The sequence below is a fragment of the Candoia aspera genome, chromosome 1 (assembly GCF_035149785.1).
Source record: "Candoia aspera isolate rCanAsp1 chromosome 1, rCanAsp1.hap2, whole genome shotgun sequence".
Lineage (NCBI taxonomy): Eukaryota > Metazoa > Chordata > Lepidosauria > Squamata > Boidae > Candoia > Candoia aspera.
In genome coordinates, this window is record NC_086153.1 from 28,829,580 (window position 1) to 28,851,645 (window position 22,066).

The following is a 22,066-nucleotide window of genomic DNA, read 5'->3' on the forward strand; positions in this document are numbered from 1 at the left end:
TAGTGAATGGTGTAGGTGTAAACTTAATTTGATTTCCTCTTCTTTCTTCCTGCTTCCAATTTCTTTTGATTATTACTTTTTCTGTGCTTTGCATAATGTTGCTTACCCAAGAAGGAAATAATGTGATGGGCATATGTAGGTATGTATGCATGTATATGTATAAATGCAATATTCTGAGCACTCAAAATACATTTATATTTAGAAGTTTGTTACCTTTGAGCTGAAATATCAAAAGCAATGTTGTCTCTCCTGCTCCTCCTGCTCCTCCTCCTGCTCCTCCTGCTCTTCCTCCTCCTCCTCCTCCTCCTCCTCCTTACGTTCTCTCCTCTTTCTTCCCCAGCAGGAAGAAACTTATGAAGAAACTCTTCCTCATCAGCTCAGTCTACTTCATGTACCCTCAGTGATTCATCTTGTCTTTTTACATTACAAAATACACATTCACATAAATTCAAATTTATATTGCAAATATATGTTTCCATATGCATTTTCCTTCAAATATGTATTTTGTACACATTTTCTCTAAAATACACACTTCAGGCTTTTTGTTGAGAAGCACATCATAACATTCTGACTAGTATGGAGAAATAATTGCATTCTGATCCACACCGTAGGGTCCTGAAATACAAATTAGGGTATGTATTATAGACCAAACAAAATTTCCCCACCTTTCTTCCATGTTGTGCAGCCCAAAGAGTCATATGAGGAAAGCACATTTTGTTCAATTTTTCCATTTTATGCCAGTTACTATGGCCACTGTTTTTAGATTATTTAAGAGATGTGATAGCTATATATCTGTGCTTTCACAACTTATCCTTGGAAGATGTAGAAAACAGAGCTACCTAAAGTAACTGAACTTTTAACTGTGCTAATTATTTATAGCTGGTCTCTAGAGCTTCCCAGTGCAAAGCCAACAAGAACTTGACAACTTCAGATATTCTGCAAGTGGCTTCGATATGTGATAGTCTAAACAGATTGTGTGACCTTCAGAGATTAATCAGTTAAAACAGCCCTTATGAAGCTGTTTTAGATTATTCTTGACAGTAGCCGTTTTTGACAGCAGAAGGTCAGAATCAAAGTCCTTTCTTTTTTGAACTAGTTGAAGATTTATGTCAACATCAAGCCGAGCAAACATGCAGAAATAACTTATGAATGCAAGGGCCAGAGGGCCATGTGGGGATAGGCTTTCTTTTGCATAGATTTTGAAAGTACTTGATTGAGGCTTACTTTAGCTGTATTTTCAAATCTAAAACATATACAGTTATGTTTTGCTTCTTGGAGGCTCAGAGCTAAGACTGTGAAAACCATTCACAGGGATGTTGTCCTCTCCTCTTCTCTGGCCTGCCCCACCCTCCACCAAATGGGCTCATTTTTTAAAGAAGTAAGAGTGGCCAGGGGCCTTAACTTTCTTTCCAGAGCAAAAATATCTTGCATGCTTATAGCAGCATTGCATTCTCCCGAAAGACAAGATCTCCTTTGGTGCTTTCTAGAATGACCATGTGAACAGGCCACTTAATTTCTTCTCTTGCTCTCTCCTCACCCAGCATTTCCTCCTTCTTTTCAAGTAACCACTCCTTCAGCGTCTAATCACTTTCTCCAAACACCAGCAAAAAGAAGACTTAGGGAAATTGTAGGATAAAGTCGCAGTCATTCTTGCCATCTTGATTCTGTATATCTCAGTCACATATGGGCTCAGAGGCATTGGACAAATCAAGATGCTGGGTATATCTGCAGTGGGAAGGAAGGGAGGGAGGGAGGGAGGGAGGGAGGATCTTGCTTTGTTGGCTTTGCTGATGCCTAGACTGAGCAAAGCAAGCACAGAAGAAGACATGAGCAAGGCAAGGCGAGGCAAGGCAAGGCAAGGCAAGGCAAGGAGCATGAGCAAAGAACAATTGTATCTGGAGTCATTTGTGTTTCATGCAGAAGCCTGAACCTTCCTCCAGAGGTTTAGCAGTAATGTTGCAAATGTTTGATCTACCTGCATAATTAATCACATATACTTTGTATTATTATACCTTCATATTCATTGTAGGTTCTGCACAAGCAATACCTAGTTTTCCATGTTTCTTTTCTGACTGAAAATCAACATTGTTATTACTTTAGGAGAATCTCCACTGCATTTGGGGGATTCCCATGATGTGCATCACCAAAGATGCCACCAAGTAGCATCCAGGAATGGAGAGATTTCACCACAACCTTTCAAGATTTTTGAAAGTCACAAGCCCAGTTATATACATTACTTGTTACAGCAGAACATTCAAGTAGAGTGAAAGGCTCTATTATGAACATACAAATGACCTCTGATCACAAGAATAATGAGAAAAAAGGTAAAATATGGTTTTGTTATTTCCACATCTGCTTCCTGCCATCTGATCCCCTGACTGAATCCTGGCATCAGCCTGACTACTTTCATTATAGGTTTAAAGACCTGATAAAAATGTTGCTGTTCTGAAGCAGATCTTGTTTTGTTGTTTCGACTCTTCGTGACTTCATGGACCAGCCCACGCCAGAGCTTCCTGTTGGTCGTCAACAGCCCCAGCTCCCCCAGGGACGGGTCCGTCACCTCTAGAATATCATCCATCCACCTTGCCCTTGGTCGGCCCCTCTTCCTTTTGCCCTCCACTCTCCCTAGCATCAGCATCTTCTCCAGGGTGTCCTGTGTTCTCATGATGTGGCCAAAGTATTTCAGTTTTGCCTTGAATATCATTCCCTCAAGTGAGCAGTCTGGCTTTATTTCCTGGAGGATGGACTGGTTTGATCTTCTTGCAGTCCAAGGCACTCTCAGAATTTTCCTCCAACACCACAGTTCAAAAGCATCGATCTTCCTTCTCTCAGCCTTCCTTATGGTCCAGCTCTCGCAGCCATATGTTACTATGGGGAACACCATTGCTTTAACTATGCGGACCTTTGTTGTCAGTGTGATGTCTCTGCTCTTAACTATTTTATCGAGATTTGTCATTGCTCTTCTCCCAAGGATTAAGCATCTTCTGATTTCCTGACTGCAGTCAGCATCTGCAGTAATCTTCGCACCTAGAAATACAAGTCTTTCACTGCTTCTACATTTTCTCCCTCTATTTGCCAGTTATCAATCAAGCTGGTTGCCATAATCTTGGTTGTTTTGAGGTTTAGCTGCAAGCCAGCTTTTGCACTTTCTTCTTTCACCTTCATCATAAGGCTCCTCAGTTCCTCTTCGCTTTCAGATACCATCAAAGTGGTATCATCTGCATATCTGAGATTGTTAATGTTTCTTCCAGCGATTTTAACTCCAGCCTTGGATTCCTCAAGCCCAGAATGTCGCATGATGTGTTCTGCGTACAAGTTGAATAGGTAGGGTGAGAGTGTACAGCCCTGCCATACACCTTTCCCAATCTTAAACCAGTCCATTGTTGTGTGGTCTGTTCTTACTGTTGCTACTTGGTCGTTATACAGATTCTTCAGGAGGCAGACAAGATGACTTGGTATCCCCATACTGCTAAGAACTTGCCACAATTTGTTATGGTCCACACAGTCAAAGGCTTTAGAATAGTCAATAAAACAGAAATAGATGTTTTTCTGAAACTCCCTGGCTTTTTCCATTATCCAGCGGATATTGGCAATTTGGTCCCTAGTTCTTCTGCCTTTTCTAAACCCAGCTTGTACATCTGGCAATTCTCGCTCCATGAATTGCTGAAGTCTGCCTTGCAGGATCTTGAGCATTACCTTACTGGCATGTGAAATGAGTGCCACTGTTCGATAGTTTGAACATTCTTTAGTGTTTCCCTTTTTTGGTATGGGGATATAAGTTGATTTTTTCCAATCTGATGGCCATTCTTGTGTTTTCCAAATTTGCTGGCATATAGCATGCATTACCTTGACAGCATCATCTTGCAAGATTTTGAACAGTTCAGCTGGGATGCCGTTGTCTCCTGCTGCCTTGTTATTAGCAATGCTTCTTAAGGCCCATTCAACCTCACTCTTCAGGATGTCTGGCTCTAGCTCACTGACCACACCATCAAAGCTATCCCTGATATTGTTATCCTTCCTATACAGGTCTTCCGTATATTCTTGCCACCTTTTCTCGATCTCTTCTTCTTCTGTTAGGTCCTTGCCATCTTTGTTTTTGATCATACCCATTTTGGCCTGGAATTTACCTCCAATGTTTCTAATTCTCTGGAAGAGGTGTCTTGTCCTTCCTATTCTATTGTCTTCTTCCACTTCCATGCATTGCTTGTTTAAAAATAATTCCTTATCTCTTCTGGCTAACCTCTGGAACTTTGCATTTAATTGGGCATATCTCCCCCTATCACTGTTGCCTTTTGCTTTCCTTCTTTCTTGGGCTACTTCTAGTGTCTCAGCAGACAGCCATTTTGCCTTCTTGGTTTTCTCTTTCTTTGGGATGTATTTTGTTGCCGCCTCCTGAACAATGTTGCGAACGTCTGTCCAGAGTTCTTCCGGGACCCTATCTACTAAGTCCAGTCCCTTAAATCTATTCTTCACCTCCACTGCATATTCCTTAGGAATATTAGTGAGCTCATATCTAGCTGATCTGTGGGTCTTCCCTAATCTCTTTAGTCTGATCCTAAATTGTGCAATAAGAAGTTCGTGATCGGAACTACAGTCAGCTCCAGGTTTTGTTTTTACGACTGTATAGATGTCCGCCACCTTTGGCTGCAAAGGATGTAGTCAATCTGATTTCGGTGTTGTCCATCTGGTGAAGTCCATGTATAAAGCCATCTCTTAGGTTGTTGGAAGAGAGTGTTTGTTATGCAGAGTGAGTTGTCTTGGCAAAATTCTATCAGCCTACGTCCTGCTTCGTTTTGTTCTCCCAGGCCATGCTTACCTGTAATTCCAGGTGTCAATTGACTGCCCACCTTAGCATTCCAGTCTCCTGTGATGAAAATAACATCTCTTTTAGGCGTGTTGTCCAGTAGGTGCTGCAGATCCTCATAGAACTGCTCTACTTCAGCTTCTTCAGCATCTGTGGTTGGGGCGTATATTTGGATCACTTGCCCTGAATTCGAATTGAGATCATTCTATCGTTTTTTGGATTGTATCCAAGCACTGCTTTAGCCACTTTACTATTAATTATGAAGGCTACTCCATTTCTTCTGTGGTCCTCTTGTCCACAGTAGTAGATCTGGTGGTCATTTGATGTGAAGTGGCTCATTCCAGTCCATTTCCGTTCACTGACGCCCAAAATGTCTATCTTTAATCTTGACATCTCACCAATAACCACATCCAATTTGCCCTGGCTCATAGATCTTACATTCCAGGTTCCAGTGGTGTGTTGATCCTTAGAGCATCGGATTCGCCATTCACCACCAGCACTGTTGGCCGCTAGCCATCCTTTCGGCTTTGAGCTAGCTGCATCATCACGTCTGGGCTAGTTGAGCTCATCCTCTGTTCCTCCCCAGTAGCATTTTGACCATCTTCCGACCTGGGGGTCTCATCTTCCGATGGTATACCGACATATCTCTGGTTGTACTGATCCATTGAGTTTTCATGGCAGGAATACTGGGGTGGGTTGCCATTACCTTCCCCAGGGATCGCATTTAGTCTGTCCTCTCTGCCATGACCTTCCTGTCTTGCGTGGCCCTTCACGGTTTAGCTCATGGCATCATTGAGGTGCTCAAGCTCCAGCACCACAAGGTAACGATCCTTTGCTGAAGCAAACAGATCTTAGACACCATTATATTTTCCATATCCCTTTCTCCTTCATTTCCAGACAACATGGCCATTTTCAGACCAATTTCCTAGTGAATTATCAAGTCATGGCATATACAGTATGTTCCTCATCTGTAGATCTACTGTTATTGTTGTTGTTGTTTTGGGGTTTTTCCTTATCTTTGGAAGAAAGAGCTATTTGTCAAGATTATTTTCCTAGTGTCACAGTCCTAGGACTCAAGAGATGTCCTAGCTAAGGATCTTAGAACATCAGCAAAATCATAATGTGAGACCAGGGAATTTTCTTTGCAAGAGTCAGGGGAACCCAATCCATCCACTAGTGCTTCACTTTATTCCATTTGCTACAAGCAAGAATAATTTTCTATTCACTCCAGTCCTACCTCCCTTCTTCTCTCCTCCATCCCTTTCTCTTTCTCTCCCCCCCCCATTTCCTCTCATCTTTCTTCCTTGTTGTTTTGCCCCTGAAAACTGTGTAGCCAAAGCAACCTCCAGGGTGGACACTAAATCTTTTGATGCAGGCAGAACAGTGATAACATCTGAACTGAAGGTGCTTTTCCAGGGCATGCTTGACAGATGTAGCAGGAGCCTTTTAGGATTTAGTACTGGAGCATATCTATTACCCGTGCTGCAGCGCAGCTTGGCAGGAGCTGTATGGTAATCTCCCATGAATTCCGACTTATCAGAGCATCTTGAACAGGTTCTTGCAGGATGGCGAATTGCTGCATCAACTTTGCAAGAGACAGTTCTGCACACTTTGAACTCTGGTAACTCTTTCCAGCCCAGTGCCTTTTCTCTCATGTTCTCCTTTCCCTCCCTCCTCCCTTCTTCACACTTCCGCCCTCCCTCCCTCCCCCTCTGTGTCTAGATAGAGCTGTTATATTTCGATCCCTCGAGGTATGCCATTGCAAGGGACAGAATCTAATGCTTTCATATCGAAGAGAGTACAAATAATTGCTTTAATGGTATGGCAGCCTGCCCATTTCTTTGGCAGTACACAGCAAATGTGATCTGTGCAGGAGATCTGTCGCTCCCACCGGGAGACAACTATGCCTCAAACCTCGGGGGTTTGGTGGCAGTGGGGAAAATGACTACTCTCAGATGCGCATGGAGAAATGTTCCTTCGGATTCTCACATTTTTAGTTTACAAACAGAATTCTGAAAACAGTGGAAATTGTGACTTTCATAGCCTAGTTTATTCTATTTTTTAAAAGTATCATTTCTGTTGCAGATTTTAATATACTACCACAATTGTGGAGCACACTTGCGGTATACAATGGTTTGTTTGTATTTTGGTCTTACTGCACATAGAGTGGGATTTTCCAGATATGCACATACCCTCCATCTATTTCTAAACTTCAACCTGGTTTATAGTCAGAATTAGGCATTTGACAAAGGTGGTTGAATTCTGAATTGTATTGAAAGCTTCATTCATCTTATAAACAAGAGCATCAAAGGGAAAAAAAGCCATTTTACTAGATATATAGAGCTTGGTTAATGACAGCAATAATAACAATTCCCATCACAATAATACACCAGAGCCTCACTATTTATCATAAAATATATAAGATACATCAAAAACATGATTCCCCCTAATTGAGAATATTACAGCTCCAAACCGCTTGATCACCTCGTTACACTTAATGTAAAAAGATGTGGTTAGGTTTTAAAATGAAATCTACAGTAAAAGTGTTAAGTGGTTATGCAAGATTTTAAAATTGGGATGTTTCATTTGGAACAACAATAACAACAACAACCCTGTGTTTGTGGAGAATGGGGAGAAGGAGAAAATATGACAGTTTATAAAACTAAACAGTGAGAAGAAGAAAAACTTTCTCAAAGGCTTTGCCCAACCTTTCTCAAAGAATTTTGGGTACTCTGGACAAAAAAGAAAAAGAAAATAAAAGGAACTTTTGCCAACATTTGCCAACATTGTTTGCTGCCTATGAAGCCCCATCAGAAACAAGCAGGGCTTAAATAATAGTCTTTGATCGTTTAGTTGACATTTTGCATCCACAGTGCTATTTTCATGTCAAAAATGTCCTCAGGCAAACATGCAGTGGAGTTCAATACTCGTCACAGACAAAAAGCTTCAAGGAACAACAGGTTGCTGTCCATGCTGTCCACTCGCTAATAGCCAATTCAGTCCTTGCCATACTGAAGAGGAGCATGGGAATCTATGAACAAGGAACCACGCGAGTACCAAAGCAGTATATTTGAATTGAATGTGCAAGAGTGGAGTGGTTGTTTCTGGCTTCATTGGGTGGCTTGCTTCTGGGTGATGGAAATAGAGCAGAGGTTTGCAAACTTGGCAGCTTTAAGATGCGTGGACTTCAACTCCCAGAACTGCTGGCTGGGGAATTCTGGAAGTTGAAGTCCACACATCTTAAAATTCCCAAGTTTTGAAAATCACTGAAATAGAGGAACGGAATAGGTGAATTCTGATTCTATTGCTACTTTTGTTATCTATTAGAGCCTGACCTCTGCATTATTTTGCATCAAATCAGGAGGTTAAACTTGATGGATGTTGCATTCTTTGTTTTTTTCTTACCATGTATCAAATGCAATTAGAAAATAACATGAATGTGATGCTGCTTGGGGGAAGAAAATGCCAAACACATCATTGCGTTTATTATGCAATAACAGCCTAAAATGGTATGTACTGTATAAGGATACAATAAGTTGCGAAGATAACTTGCATCACTGAAAAGAATTTGAAAAAAAAGAGTTCTAATTACTATTATCTAAAATGTAATCACTATGTAACATGGTAGAAAAGCCACCTCTATATTGGGCTTAAAAATATTTGCATTCTGGAAAGCCATTCATTCTCTGGGTCAACAGTAGGGAACTAAATCAGGTATGGGAAACATGAGCCTCACATAGCTGCCCAGTCCTGTTTTTGCAGTTCCTGATGTCTGATATGATCAGAAACTGGAAATTTAGGAACAATATGTAGAAATAAGCATCACAGGAGAAGAAAAACAAGTTAAGTTATGCCTCCTACTATTTCTTTGAAAAGGTCTTCCCAATGTGAAAAATGCCTCCAAAATGTCTGTTCCATTCCTTCTAGTGAACAGTGGCATCACCATGTTTCCCGAAGACTTTGAAAAATCATCATCATCATCATCATCATCATCATCATCATCATCATCATCATCCCTACCTGCAAAGAGATTTTCCTCTCCCTGGACCTTTAATCCCACTAGATATAAAGCAGTATTTTTCCTTATGGTTTTTCATGTTGTAAATATACCAAATGCTTTGGAGGGAAATAAACAAATAAATTGGTGAATGCTTCTCCTTATTTAAGTGATACTAAAAAGAAGCTATGTTGAATCCACTTACTTTTTCCCCATCTGTTTGTTAATCATGTGCTGCCTAATTGATTTTGTCTAAATAGCAAAAGGAAGGACAAAAAACAACAACAACCCAGCTTTGTTTCCTAGTTTCCAGGAAAAATGGAAAAACCACAGGTAAGTTACTATTTTTATGTCTAAGTGAAGAAAAAATGTACCCTGCACTGTGCAATGACATTTTCATTTTTTCTTCTTTTCTCTTTTCCAGTATTAAGTCAAGGCACAAATTAAAATTGTCTTTTTCCAATTTTGTATGGGAGGAGGAGAAATCCAACAACAAAGGGAAGACCGAAGAAACTCACTAAACCCGATCACAAGCACAAAATTATTTATATCCTAGATTAAAGTTTAATTTTAGAATTTAGCTATAGAGTTAGAATTAGCTTTTGAGTGTGAGTTGCATAGAAGTTGCTGTAATTTGTTTTAAGGAGAAAGACTTCAGGCAGCAATGCATAAAATGAGTTGGATTCCTTATTCCCATGGTTGATTTTTGAATAGAAGCACAATTATATACTGAGCTAAAGATAATACTTAGGGGACGCGGTGGCGCTGCGGGTTAAACCGCTGAGCTGCTGAACTTGCCGATCGGAAGGTCGGAAAGTTGGCGGTTCGAATCCGCGTGACGGGGTGAGCTCCCGTTGCTAGTCCCAGCTCCTGCCAAACCTAGCAGTTCGAAAACATGCAAATGTGAGTAGATTAATAGGTACCGCTTCAGCGGGCAGGTAATGGTGTTCCGTGTAGTCATGACGGCCACATGACCACGGAAGTGTCTACGGACAAACACCGGCTCTTGGCTTTGAAACGGAGATGAGCACCGCCCCCTAGAGTCAGACACGACTGGACTTAATGTCAAGGGAAACATTTACCTTTACCTAAAGATAATACTTACATCCTATGAGTTCAGGAAGCCTTTCTTGGAAATATCTATTTATTGTTCATTGATTCTTCTCAATGAACCAGGGAAAAGACTACAAAGCAGGGTACATTAAAGTTTGAGTAATTTATCAATTTATTTAATTCAGGAATATTTCTAATCAACCTCACCTTAGAGGTTTTTAATTATATGTTGCTATCATCATCTAAACTCTTAAGAAGAATGTAAAACCAAGTTGCATTTGAAATTGTGTTGTGATGAGTGGATGCTACAGTACTCATGGTGGAACTCCATAGCTGGCAAGGACAGAAGCACCCCAAAGTATAGTCATTTTCAGTTGGCTTTTGAAGGAGAGGAGTCTGTCTCTAAATGTTGAGATCAAGAAGCTACAAATAGTCTGCCACTTCTGGGTGGATTGACCTCCTTTCTGGTTGGAGTTATATAAGATAATAAACCAAGGTTGCTTTTAATCATAATTTGTTGGATATGGCTGGGTTCATATGTGACGTGAAGCCAACACCAAAGTCACATTATGCTGATTGTGATGAATGAATCCAGCCACTGTCATTACAGATCCTAATGTGGTTAGGACTTTTCTGGCCACTGCCATTCTTGGGAATGGTCAGCCTTTTGGTACCTTTGAGCCCTCTAGGACCTCCTTTCCCATTGCTGATATGACTATGGTTGCTATTTGGCAATCCCTCTCTGGTGCTTCAGAGTCTTCTTCAGTGTTGTTGCTGCCAAACTATTCCTTGGTATTTATACCTCCCATCCAGGGTTCTGCACACCACTCTTTTCCTCTAGATCTTGCTGAAGCTGTCCTGGACAACTTCCATTGTCTTTGGCCATCCTGCAACCCTTTGGGTCTGCTGGTCTTGCTGCCAAGACCTCTCAAATACTCACTTTTCACACCAGTGGACATCAACCTGATCCCTTCTCCAGACACACCTGTACCACGTCATCCTGGATCACTTCTTTTGTAGTCACTGAGTGGGTAGAATATTAAATCTTCAGCTGCCCCAAAGATCTAGAAGGGAAGAAAGGGGAAGGAACCTTTGGGCTGATTGTGGCACAGAACAGAAAAGTATCCATCCAAGAAATGTATGCCTGAAAGCAACATTGCTTGAAAAATGTGCAGAACTGGGAAACTGCATTCAGAAACAAACATATCAGAAGTATGCATAATGATGCCTATAAATATTTGTGAAAACTTTTTCTGCCAGTTCAAGAAGAATGGAGTAGAACCAAACCTGCCATCAATAAAATGAAAAACTCAGCAAGAACAGCAGCTCTCCATACAAAATGCTGCTATTTATCGCTGATTCAATGTAGTCTTTTTTGTTTTCATTGTTTTGTACTTTTGTTTTAATGATTTGCTACGCATGATTATTTAGCAGCATTGTGAATCCTCACAGATTGGAGGATTCTGTTTCCAATAGTAATTTGTTTGCTCTTTCTGCAGATACACTAATTCACTACAGGTGAATGTCCTCCCTCCCCGAGATTTTTCCCTATATTCTAAGAAGAGTTGTTTAATTTCCTCAAAAGTCCTGCATATATTTTCTAGAAGCAGGAACCTTTAGATTTCTCTCAACTCCAACATTTGGCAACTCCAACATTTCCCTACTTTGCCATGCTGCTATTTTGCATTTGCTAAAATATTTCTCAAAGCGTATTCATGTCATTCATATGGATGAGACACTTCACGAGTTGGTCACAAGCTCAGGCTTGTTGTTCTGTTCTTTGGCAGTCTGGTGGGTGTAGTTCAGGCCAGGTGGTGTGTGAGAAATAGGAAAGCGTCAGTTTTCTTGTTTTGACTTGCAGTTCTGGTTCAGGTTGTTCTGAACTGAGGCCCAACTGCAGAATCTTGGAAATTGCCTGGATTAATTAATAAATAAATAAATTAGCAAATCCTGAAATGAGACTTGAGACCTGCCAAGGACTGATAGATATGAGCTCTTGAGTTTTTCCTTGTGCTAGACACCACAGACTTGACAAATTTCCTCTTATTTTCTAAATGATGAAAGCATGAACTTTGCCCTTGTCTTTGCAAAATCTTTTTGAAAAGCTTTAAGAAATGGAATTAAAACACATTAATTTTGGGGCAGTGGTTGGAGTGGCAGGCTTGTCTGTGCAAAGTCCCAATGCAAATTCCCTGCTTAGCATTGAAGATCACAAGGCAGATGTGCAACCCACACACACTTGCAAAAATGTCACTCACAATATTTAAATACTTCTGACTTCTCTCAGACTCCTTATGTTTCATGTTCTGAGAAGCCACCAAATTTCCCTTGATTTAATCCATCAGTGTCTAACGTTCAAGCTGCAAAAATCATCAGTCGATATAACTGGACATTTGCAGCAGCACCCACTGCTTCCCTTCTATTGCTGCAGAATGAGGTACAATTCTTCAGGGTCTCCCCAAAATGTAGAGAGCAATCCAAGCAAAGTTTGGTGTCATAGCAAGATTAGTATCACCTTTAATAGAGCATCAAGATGAACTCTGGCTTCCAGTAGGAACAGATTTATTTTTTCATTTGATGGCAACAAAAAGATATAGAGAACTTTGTTTGCTGTCATCTTGTGGTGGTCCAGATTTTTGCAGACCAGAAACGGCATCTCTATTCCATCTGCAAGCTGCCTTCTTAGAGGCTCACATGCTTTCCTCTTGCCCCAGAGATAGGAGGAAATCATGTCAGCATAAATCATGCTTAACCCCACAGCTGCCTTTAATATGCATCTGAAATATGGCCATGCCATACTGCTATCTGTACAACTCCTCCAGAAGATACCAAGAGGGCAATGATTGGGTGTTTCTCTGGCTGAAATTTGAATGTCGCCAACCCTAGGAAAAACTGCCACCCAATGTCATACAGTATGTCTACCAGGAGGTGCTTGCAAGCTCTGTGCACTCCATCCATTCAATTTTTTTTCTATTGTTTTCCTAGAGGGTTGTCAACCTATCGACTTAACAATTGCTAGATGGCAGCAAAGGGTTAGTCTCTCTCAACTGGATTTGTGTAACCCAGATACAGTCACTATATACATGTTTTGCAGCCAGAAATCAAGAAAAGGGTTTTGGTATGTGTGAGAGATGCATTCAGCTGGCAGGGGCCCTTGGGTTCTTCCACATAATTTTTCCAAGATGACTACTATCTTTTGACCAGTTGCCATACTGACTTATGGACCACTAGGTGGCAGCAAAGTGTTTGTGTCTCTTGATTCCCTCTAGTGGTCATCAGGATTTGTGTAGCCAAATGTAGCCACTAAGTATAGCTGGAAAAACTGGAGTTTGAAATTTTGACTTATTTTTGTACCAGGCTACATATTGTAATGGCTTGAAATTTTAAAAAAGAATTTTCCATGAGAGTAATGGCCACTGGGAAGGGAATTTCTACCACGCAAACTACAGAAGCCCAAGAACATAGTCAATCACACTTTCAATGATGTGTGTTCAGCAGGGGTTGGGGTAGTCCACTTCAAGGCTTCACACTTTTTAGGTCGACCAGTTGACCAACCTTTTCTTTTTTAGTGGTTCAGGAAGCCAGGGTTCTAGTCTCCTTCACAGCTCAAGAAGCATTGCACAAGTAGTACCAAGCCCAGGCAGAAGGGGTGGTTCCACAGCAGAACTACCAGATAAGCAGAGCAATCTCTGCTCCCAACTGCATCACCTCAAGTCTCCTCCTCCAGGCACCAAGGATTATCTGGATGGGAAATGGCTATCCATGGTCACATTACTTTTATGGGGGAAGACCTCGGACGAGCTTCAGCCTGCCCCAGAAGCAGGCTGCCTATGAGATGGATGCTTCATTATGGGACATGACCTCAGCAAACAGAGATGTCTTCACGCTGTTGTAAGCATGCAGTGTGGATGAGTTTTGGGTAGCTGGCAAGCAGATGACCACACTTACTGATCTTAACTCTCCCTTCACCAGAGGTGTGAGACTTAATTCTCACATAGATGAAGACAACCTGATATCAGGTCTGTTCATTGCTAAAATAAAACACAATTAATAATTGGATTGCCTGCCCAAATGACAGAGCTATCTAACTCATTGCACAGCTCAAGTGAGAGAAAAAGATTCAAAGATATGAACTTTGATTTAACTATAAATAAATTTCATTTCTGATTCACAGCAGTTACTGGAATTCATTCACACGGCTTCTTAGCTTTTCCATACTAAATTACTTAAGAGAGATTCCTGAATTAATATGTACTGTTAAATTGGTTCTAACCCAGAATGCCAGGGAGAAGCTTCACATCAGTACCGCTTTGGGTATTTTCCACAGTATCAAACAAGTACATACACTGAGGCCTATGAACTGCTTCAAGGCTTCTTGGCCAAGTGTATCTTACGTAGCTTTGACTAACTGATTATGTGCCATCAAGTTGCTGTTGATTCTTAGCAACCACATAGATAAACCTTATCCAGGATAACCTCTTCCCCAACCTGGCCCTTCAGGTCTCCCATTGAAGCACGCACTGCTGCTGTAATTGAGTCCATCCACCTTGCTGTTGGTCATCATCTTCTCTTTCCTTCCACCTTTCCAAGCATTGCCGACTTCTCAAGGATACTTATGTAGCTTGCATCTGAAATAAAACCTGGGTTTGATCTGCTCTAGATTCAGGTGTGCCAAAAATTAATCTCAGACTGAATCAAAGCCATAACATTCACAAGAGCTGTAGGTAAAGGTAAAGGTTTCCCTTGACGTAAAGTCCAGTCGTGTCCGATTCTAGGGGGCGGTGCTCATCTCCGTTTCTAAGCCTTGGAGCCGGCGTTGTCATAGACACTTCCGGGTCATGTGGCCAGCATGACGACTCGGAACGCCGTTACCTTCCCGCCGAAGCGGTACCTATTGATCTACTCACATTTGCATGTTTTCGAACTGCTAGGTGAGCAGGAGCTGGGATTAACAACGGGAGCTCACCCCGCCGCGCGGTTTTGAACCGCCGACCTTCCGATCGACAGCTCAGCGGTTTAACCCGCAGCACCACCGCATAATTCCTATGAAAAAGGATGGATTCCCCTCCCCCATCTCTTTTGTCAAGGCAGTAAATGAACCCCAAATGGAATGTGGAGGTGGGGGACATCAACTTACTTCTGTCAGATTTCCCCCTTGTTTTCTACTTGAAAAAGCACCTGTGTATGCAGTTGCAAGTGGAGTAAGAGCTGACCATGGTCAGATTAGCTGACCATGCAAGGTCAGGTGATCTTTATTTACTAAGAAATGAGGAGGATTGGGGCAGCTCTCATGCTGTTTGTAAGCATATGCAAGAAAGTAAAGTAAGCAGATCTTTCCTCCCTCATGCTAATCAGAGGAGGGGGGGATCAAGGTACTTTTCTTTCATGCTGCAAGTTTATGAAGGATTTTCCTATTCCATCTTCTTTCTCAGGAAGAAATGATCATCTGACCCTGACTAGGCCATGTGTATTAATATGAATATTAGTTATTATAAAACAGAAGAAGGCATAGGGAAGCCTTTGTGGCCTCTCTGAGCAAGCACATGTGGGTACATTTAAACAAATAGAAATAAGGAAAAAGAAACCCAACAGCCATAAGATGGCTTCTTCTCTTCTCCTTGAATTGTTGTTAACATTTGGGGCCAATCTATTAAGGGTAATTCTTCCCTATTTAGGGTAAATTGATTTCTACCCTCCCTGTCCTTCATGAAGAGGGGAAATTTAAACCAGAATATATTAGGAAATATATTAATCATTAAAGATGGTGTCTCTTGATTTATCCTTGTTACAAGTAGTAACATGCACCTCAGGATATGTTTGAGCTGAAGCACAGACTCTGTCCATGCTTTGGATTGTTTCCTTCTGTCCATCTCTGTCTCTGTTTGGAAGGGATAGGAAAAGTAGCAGCAAAGTGGCAACTGGTGCAGATGGCCCTCTGTAGTGACTGAGGTCCCTCCCAGAAGGCTGGAGCCAATCCTGAAAACAATGGAACCAGAAGCAAAGACCTTGAGCTCACAGGGGGCAAGGGGGGCAAGTGATGGAACATGCATCACAATGTCATCTTGCAAACTTGGCCCATTATGTACTTGTGCACATTGTTGTGATGCAAGTAGTAAAGGGTGTAGTTCGCAGGCTGATGTCTCAACACACTTTTCATCCTTGTGGTATCTTTGCGGTAAGGAATGGATACCTAGGCTTGAGATATCTTCTAGTCATCTAGATCATATCTTCTAGACTTCAGTTCTTCCTGTTCCAAAGATTTGTGTTGCTCCTCTCAATAGTGGTGAGAAATTATCCTGTCCATGTGCTGCCAGTTGAATGTCACAAGTTAGTGCCTGGAAAGCTTTGTAAGATGTTAATTTTATACACCTCCAGTATGCTCCAATTACTTACCATGTTGATTCCTCATTAGTATTTTGCCTGCTTTTTGCATGTTTTCATGCTGAATCATTGCCTTGAGGCCTTCTTGTTCATATGCCACTGAAATGTGAACTCCACCTTGTATTGTTATGATTAAAAAAAAAGAAAATGAAAAAAGCATGTGATGATTGAAGGAGTACACAAGATAGGCTTATACAATTATGAATGACACAGACAAAACAGATAAAACTTTCCTTTCTTCTAAAATTTACAGTTATCCAACAAGATTGATTGGCTGTAGAAAAGTGAAAAGATAGGACTTCTTTGCACAATGCATAATTCGTTAACAGAATTCAGTACCATTCACTCAAATGTCTTGTTAAAAGGATTGGAAACATTACAGAAAATGGCCAAACTACATAGTATTTTAAAGATGTAGCTAGCAGCTACATCTGATGATGATGATGATGATGATGAAAGTGCATGGGATCGAATCAGGATTCGGATGCTATCTTGTGGTTGATGATAGGGACACTCTAAACTTTTGTTTCTCTACTGTATAGTCCTGATCCAAGGATACTAGATCTTAATGCACCCGAAGTGGATGTATTTGCATAGTAATTTGCATATCACTTAATTATTGATTTGCATTTGCACACCCCTTTTAGTCTCTTGGTCCTCCAAACCTCAGCATATACCTTAGGTTGGGCTTGACTAGTTCTTGTTTTCAATCATGTAATACTCCTTTTTAAAACAAAAGAAAAGTCCATTCCAAACAATGTGTACAACAGCCCATTAGTGGCTACCTGAAGGTGGATAGGAAACCCAAAATACCAGGGCAAGAATGGTGCTAGAGATAAACAGACCAAATAATGACATAAGACAGATGATGTGTTAAAGCTCTATACAAATGATTTCAAATAAAGTAAAAAAAAAAAATTAAAATAGTCCTTTTCTCTTTCTTCTTGCTGTACTTTACTCATGCATATTTCTTATTAGAGTGAATCTTTTTAAAAATCTTTTTAGTGCAATTGGATTGTTCAGCAAATATGCATAGAAGTCTTTCCATTACTTTCTCTTCTTTGTTTACCTACCAACCATATACCCAACAAATGTAATTACTTGAAGATGAGGCTGTTTGAATAAAAAAGAGCTACCTAGCTGAGAAAGTACAGCAAAAAAGATGGGGGAAAATGCAAAGTTAGAAGAAAATCATCACTGGCTTTGGATGCCTTGTGTCACATTTGAGTTTCTTCAAGATTTCACATTCAAGCATGACAAGACTAAAATATTCTGCATATTTAATTTTTTTTTTGGTTTAACTGCTTAATTAACCACTGCATGCTCTGGCAGTCCCTTTCTAATAAATAACATTTTGTTTTAAGGTTACAGCGAAGTACTTTGATTTGAGAAGTTGCTTATATCTGAAAAGCAGTTATAGACAGTACTGTATAATTACCCACTGATCTTGCTGTATCTGCCACTTTCTGTGCCTCCACTCTGTTGTTTTCAGTGTTTGGGTTCACACATCACACTAAGCCATAATGTAGGGCTAGCCTAGGTGGGGTATATAAACCAGATTTGTTTGGGTGTGACATGTTATATCAGTGCCTCAGCTGTGATTTGTAAGCCCTTGTTAAAGATGAGTATACTCTGTAAGCCTATTCAATGTGACTTGTTTGGTTTTAGTTTAGCATGTTGTGTGAATAGAGACAATTGTGATGCATTCAGTAAGTCAAGGCTTATCAAAATGTGCAGACCAGGTTAATGCATCCTATTTTGGATTGTAAACATACTGGAGTAGGGGACTCTGCTCTTGTACTCTGTAAAAGGCTATGCGCATACTATAGGTAGAGGGTGGGTAATAAACTTAGCTTGCAGCCAAGCCCCTCTTCCTTAGATGGCCTAATCCAAGGCTTCCTAGTACCCAACCCAATTCCATTGTTGCTTTGAGCCAAACTAAAATTTCTGAGCCAACCCAGGTCACAGGAGGAGAGCCTGACTCTACTATTCTAATTCTATGGTGGTGGTGATGGAAGGGCATTGCAACAAGTATCTGGACCTCAGCTTGATTTTAAGAGATCCCCTCCAAGGTGTTTGGGGATTTCAGCATCATGGACCAGACCAGGCTTTTCTGGGCACTTGATAGACCCAGTCCCTTGTGCCTAACAGGATCACTTTCTGACAAGATAAATGACAGGCATGAAGGGCCTCATCCTTAAAGTAATTTGCACTTCAATCTTGAAAGAGAAGTGGTTGTTTTCATTCACAATAAAATAGAGTTTCCAACTTCAAGACACCATGAGGGGGACAAAGAACAGGGGAGGGCTGTGTTCTTTATACCTTGTTTGTAGGCCCCCACTGTCCAATCCTGTAATCAGATTAGGGGACTTGGTAGCTCTCAGTGCATGCAAACAGTACTCTTTTGTGTTCCTAGGAGCCAGTTTGAAGCTCCGTTGTAGTTAGGGAACTCTTTTAGACAACATTATGACCTGTTCACACAATGCTTTAGCAAAAGAGAACATCTGTATTGGGTTAGCACTGCTAGTCAAAATGTTTACTAGAACTATTTAATAGGAAAATCAATAGCCAGCTCTTCTCAGCTGGTTTCTCTGACACAGAAGAAGGAATGAGAAGAAGGGCTTTTTGGCATGGAAAGAAAAAGAAAAAGTGGGGAGGGGAATTCTGGAGCACATCCAACTTTGAAAGGGGAATGGAAGAGAATAAAGGGTGAGGCACGGACATGTTCTCTGCTTTCAGAAAGTTGCGGGGAGTTTGATGGTTGTCACAGGGACAGTATATCCCTATAAAGCAGTTGTGACTGAGGCCTTGTTTAGTGGTATATTCTTAGGTCTTGAACCTGATTTATGGCTGTCAGCTTCTCCCTCACTGTGTTCTGACAAGCTCTGCAGCTAGTAGCATAAACTTGTTCAAGCTTGAAGTGACATTTCTGGGCAGCCTGGGTTTTCCCACCTCCCCTCCTCAGTTAAGAAACTACTTCAGGCCTACGATTCATTCTTCCACTGGATAGAAAAAAATCCTTGCCCTAGACTATCAGGCCTACAAAGAATTGTTGAGTCTCTTGCTTCAGAGGGGTTCAGGTAGAAGAGTTGATTTTGTAAACAGAATTTAATCACACATGCTAGAAGTCCATCAAATGCTCATTGTTTATCTTCCAAGTAATTTGTATGGGTTTGGGCCCATGCACATAGTTTGTATGGGTCCAGGGCCATTTTAGTCTTAGACCCACCCTCTGAAAAGATTCAGTTGAAGTGGCAGCAATTAGCTCAAAGGCCCCCAGTGAGCATTATGGTGGGATGGGTGGTTGAATTCAGGGCTGCATTTTTCCTCAGATTTTTTTTCTCTGTTGCTAAATCACATTGGATGAAATATCCATGTCGCAATATGTTAGCCCGCTGAAGTCCTGGGTTTCAGTTTTACTTATGATTTATATCAGGGGTTCTTAAACTGTGGGCCATGACCCTTTGGGGGGGACATGGCAAATTTGAAGGGGGTTGCAATTGTAGGGTGCTTGCATAAGCAAAGCTTATCCTAGCCAAGTGTGGAGGCTTTGGGTTTGTAGGCCTCATTCCCTCCCCTCCTCTATTCAGGTTGTCCAAGGTAAATATCCTCTAACCTAGAAAGATCCACAAGGCTAGCCCCACTCCACTGCTCCCAGTGCAGAACTGCTAAGCAGGAGGCCTTAAAGGCAAAAGGTACCCTTTGTCTGTTAATTCCAACCTCTGAGGTAGATCAGGTCAAGAAACAAATGCTCCAGAGATTCCAGAAATGCTACCTTTTTGTGGTAGGGTATTTAACAGAATCTTGGAAGCCTATCCCAAACCTTCATCGTTTCTTTTTAAGGACCGCAAGTCAAGATGGGGCCATTCTGAGTCTCTTTCTCATACTTTCTACTTTCCCAGGGCTAAGCAATCATTTCACCTCTCCCACCTGTCAAGGCCAGAGCTACAGTTGCACTGGGATGCAGGGACACTTTTCAGGGATTTCCACCAGCCAAAGTGCAAGGCAACACAGGGGAAGGAAACTATTTAAAGGAGGGGGTTCTGCTGCCAGCAGGCTGGAGGAGTGATGGGAGGTGGGTAATACTTGGCCCATTGGCATGTTTCCGGGACCATCAATTGATGGGACCCAGGAAGTGAACTTTCTCTGTTGCACACCTGCTGTCTTGGACAGCATCCTACCCTCCAAGATTCAGATTTCCCCTACCTCGGTCATTCAAAGGGACCCTTAAAACCTAGCTCTTTCCCCAGGTCTTGGGTTAGGTAGATCACTGTTTTTCAAACTTGGCAACTTTAAGATCTGTGGATTTCAACTCCCAGCATTCCCCAGCCATCCAGAATTTTGGGAGTTGAAGTTCACACATCTTAAAGTTGCCAAGTTTGAAAAACACTGGGTTAGATGATGGGCCCTTGATGGAAATGCTATATGTTTGAGATGTGTTGGTTTTATTTCTTTCGGATATCCATTATTTGGGGAGAGATGGACGGTGATACAAATTTGAACAATAAATACATAAAATCAATTTCTTCATTGTTTTAATATTTTTTGCCACTATGATTTTCTATGGAGTTGGGCATCTTTCCAAATCTGATAAATAGGTAACCTTCTCCCAGAGCTGAGTGACTGACTTTCTCAGTTTAAGAGCTAAAATGAGTATGTGCTTTCATTCTGGTTTCCTAGGGATATAAAATATCTACCATCAGAAGGAATTAAAAACCCATCCCTCTAATAAATCCTTAGCCACATCCTTCAATCTCAGATCAAGGATCTCCAGAGTGGTGCCCCCCCTTTCCCAACATCAGAAAAGTGACCTTTGAAGTAAGTGGAGAGGAATCCAACTAGTACAGTTTTGGTTTTTATTGGTGGCCCCTGTTGATTTTTTTCCTAAATCAGAAAGAATCCAGACAACCACAAAAAGTTATTTTTTTCTAATTTTGCTGCCATCTTGCAGGCATCTGAATGTTTGCATTAATCTTACCTCACCAATAAGATCCACTTGCTTTGTGATACTTAGGAATCAGGCCAATCTGTCATGTGGCTTGCCAGTCAGCTTTTCTATTGTGAGAGACGGCCCAGGTTGGTTTCAGGTCCCAGGTAGGGTTTTAATGCCAATTTGTCCCTCTTTCTTTTTTGTCTTTTTCCTCTAGAGACTGCTGTAGCAAACAGCTCAAGGAAGGGGAATGGTTATCTAGTTGTTGGCAAAAGATAGCGACAGTAGGAGGGCAAGCCCTAAATCTTATGTTTGTGTCACTCCCTCAGTCTGTGTTGGTAAGGAGAATGGAAAGACAGGTTTTCCAGAGCATAATCTGCCAACAAGTTAAGATTAATAGCTATTGATCTGAAGTGAACCCTACTGGGGCTTTGGCAAGGGCACTTGAGGGCAGGCTGGCATATCTTTTTAAAGGCATGTTTGAATGGTGCTTTTTCCGCCCCAATGGCATCCATGTCTTATCACTGCTGACAAGCCATGTCCCTGAATCCATGGAATAATGCCAACAAATCTCCTTAATAAATTAGCTTCTTAAAGTGCACAGCAATTTTATTCAGCACGGAGGGTCACTTTTATCATTTTAGAGGGTCATGACACTACAAAGTTTTGTTATTTTGCCTTTCTGTCTCCTTTTTTTCCTAGATCATACATATGGTCAATGGTGCCTACAGGATACAGTCATAAATGTTAAGCTGGCAGCCATGATGGTGTGATCAAACTCCACTCATTTTTTATGTGTGTTGTACTATCGTGGCTGCCATCTTGATTTTTTTTTTTTACCATGCTCGGCAGATACTCATGCCTGTGGTGGTGCACTAATCAAGGGCACTTGGAGTGCTAG